A 3,598-nucleotide genomic window follows, 5' to 3' on the forward strand; every position below is an offset into this window, starting at 1 on the left:
GCTGGTTGCTTGTTTGTTGCGGTTGCAGAAAAGGGGGGGGGGGGGGGGGAGATGTTCCCTGTTTCAATATGCCAGTTTAACATTTCATTTTCTGGTAAGGAACAAAATTTTTTTGCCTGTACAAAAGGATAAAAATTCAAATAATTTTCAAGTCATTCAGATCACGTGAAACATACAGAGAAAATTCAGAGCAATACAAAGGGTCATGACCAGAGACTTCAATATCACCTCACAGTTAAAGATGTTAGGAGGCAGTGAACTTGCAGGCAAGCCACAGGCAGCCGTGGTTTTCTAACACACGGAAACTGGAGCCAAGCTCGCAGCACAGCAGGCCTTCAAAATATACTCCCTGTTCAGAGTGACAAAAGGCTAACAGTTAAATGTGCTGCACCTATGCCATTTTTATCTGTTTACTGAGGATTTTAATGACTGCCTGAGACTGCAAAATGTATTTAAAATAGTTTGAGAAGGTTTAGCCTCTTTCTTTCCAAATAAAGTAATTCTCTAATACCTAGAATGACTAACTAGCACTTAAAAGAAGAAAAAGCTTATGATGAAACCCTTACCAGATGAAACACAACAAAAGCCAATGCAGGGGGAATCACATCAAAGAAAATGCCTTGACTGGAACAGCCTCACCCATCCAGAGTCCGAGACACCCCTGAGACACTGGCATCTCCCCCTTCTCGCCCACCAGGGCTGGGATCACCAACAGCAGAAGGTCCCACCACCCTGCAGAGTGGTGCTGCACAGCAGGTACCAGCCGGGTTTCACCCAGTCACTCCATGAAGCAGTAAACTCCTCTGCCACAAAGCCATGTTTGTGTCCTGGTGTTTCCCGTTACTCTTGATGTCCCTGCAACCTGTCCTCCCCACTTTGCTTTATTTCAGGGAGAGAAAGTTCCAGCAAGTACAAGAGCCAGGGCAAAACTGTAATTCAGGAGACAACCCTTTCTCTTCTTAAAATCCCCTCCGTCACCATACATCAACTTCCACAAGTGAAAGATGTCCAAGCAAGAAGTCTTCCTAGCTAAATAATGCTGACTTATCCCCCAAATTGGCCAAATCTGTGAAAAAACTCTTCTAGGCTGTCCTGTAAGTACAGTATAGTGTTCTTGTATCATAACGCAGAGGCAGCACAGGACCTAAACAACTATATGAAACTCATCCTTCTAGTATTTTATAACTTTTAATGCTTGCCATTGCAACCTATCTAAAATTATTTTTAACATATTTGCATGCAATATAAATGAGAATACATATTTGATGATGTATGCTTTCAGTTAGCAGGACTAAAACCTTGCCATTTCATACATTAATGACCAAGTTTTGAGACAGAACTCAACAGGGCAACTACGCTCAGAACTCCTTAATCCTACCAACACATACACAAATGAAATGCTTAACTTCACATAAGCAGCTCTACGGAACTTTTGTTTCTACTGCAGATCATTCAAGCTGATGGGGTTACTCCCATCAAGTTAAGCATGTATGTAAACTTTTGGAGGACATGGGCATAATTACATATACTACAGAGGAAGCTAAATATGTTTCAAAAGGTTATTCATATTTTTCAAGCCCTTTTGGTTAAAGGACAAGAGTCATCATCAATTCTGAACTACAGTCAAACAAGCATTCATTGTATCTCAAAAGGAGAGCTTCTTTTAGAGATATTTTTAGCAAAAGGAAATTCAGTGAAATTAGCCAGTTCTGCCAACTACTTCCATTTTCCAATGCTGTTCAAACTGACTTCCTGTCAATATTAATTGACATAAAAACATTTAACTATTATGTGCTGGAGAACTTGGAAAACTGAGTAAGACTCTTGCTTGGCACAGCATATGAAGGAAAGTAAAACTTCTAGAGAAGTTAAGGAAAATAATCTGTTCCCCGTTCTGAATATTACTTTTTTAAAAGTAAAATATTTGTAAATAGCTATAAATAACCAGCATCAGAGTTTTGATTCACTCCTCCTGACGTCTGGTGAACATAATCCAGATGTACTTATTTTTTTCTGTCAACTGTAACTGACAAAACTTCAGAAACACAAACAACTTCAACTGTATCACCTTCCTTAGCTGCCTGAAAAACACACCAACCTTGTATATTTTACTGATTTTTTTTTTAATATGTACAAGTAATTGAAAAGATATTTCAGTTACCCTGAACAACAGAACCCAAAACTTTTATGCAATAAATGTTTTATAAAAAATGTGGTAACGTAGGAACAATCATGTCTGCGATTCTAGGAATAATACTAAACATTTGCAACTTGGTAATATAAATACTGATGCTTCCTGGTCATTTTCTAATACAATATGAGGCTTGAAATAAGGGATTTCACCCCACTGCTATTCAAAGAAGGCTGTAAAAGACTTGTAAAGTACATTCTCTCCTACCAACTACTGCAGAGCAACTTTACTACCTAAAAAAAAAAAAAATCCACTGCCAATATTACTTGACAGCTTAGTAAAGACTTCCCCCCAATTATATCTTTTAATTTTGATTTTACATTAATAAACTCTCAAGCAGGCGACTGGCACCAGGGCTGAACTGGTGCGAGGATGGGGGGTGACACCAAACCCCAGGTGCAGGAGGAAGCCAGCCAGCAGGAATAGCCAAAGCTCACCTCACTGACAGCACCAAGTTCCCACTGCAAGTATCACTGCTCCCACCCCAGAGCGGTGGGACCCTTCCAGAAGAGGCCATCCCCACATGAGTTACTCTCAGCAATCCCTCAGTTCTCAGAGGATGCGTTACGTGTCTTGTGACTTGCAAGTATATGAAAGTTTCCTGTATGTTCACAGAGCTGCTTTGAAGAAGAAATCATTACTTGAAATAAAATGTTCTTCCACTGCTGAAATATTTCCCTCTCAAGCGATGAGGCCAACCAACAGCAGTCTTTTCTGCCAAAGGAAAATCATCATGGTACATCATCTTACAAAATGTCACTTTACAACTTCAGTTAAATACTTACTGGTTCCTGTTCTGTGTTTCAGTAGAAAAAACAGGCACTTCAAATCATAAACATTTCTAATATTCTGAGCATGTGGTATCTAAGGCATCATTTTCACTAAAGCCTAATACAGTACACTCAAATAAAACAGAATTTTAATTCTGCTGTAATGTAGCAGGAAACCTATAGGCCTGCATTTGAAAGGAAAATTCTTTACTATGTGTATAATTTTGTACCATGGAATAGGAATGATTCTTCTCTTCGTTCTGTGTTTGTACTAAACTTAACTCAAAGGGCACACACCATGCCTAGGGCTTTTCAACCCAAATAACAGAATATGATCATTCTGAGTATTAAACACGTCGAAGAAAAAAGGAATCAGCTCATACTTGACGCTCCAGAGTAAGAAGACAATGATTCCACTACATAATAAAAAAGAAAAAGTTTTGAGATCACAATTCTGATCTAGGAAATTCTGATTAGTCAGACATAAGTAGCTTTTAACAACAAGGCAGAGTTCAAATGCTATCTAGTAATTGCAGCAACACCTGTTCACAAACAGACAACAAACTGAAAAAATTACCTTCTTAGAAGTATTTACCTTTTGCTTAGAATAGCATGGGATACATCAAAAACATTTCCT

Source organism: Haliaeetus leucocephalus, unplaced genomic scaffold (assembly GCF_000737465.1).
Source record: "Haliaeetus leucocephalus isolate CR32 unplaced genomic scaffold, Haliaeetus_leucocephalus-4.0 Scaffold184, whole genome shotgun sequence".
Lineage (NCBI taxonomy): Eukaryota > Metazoa > Chordata > Aves > Accipitriformes > Accipitridae > Haliaeetus > Haliaeetus leucocephalus.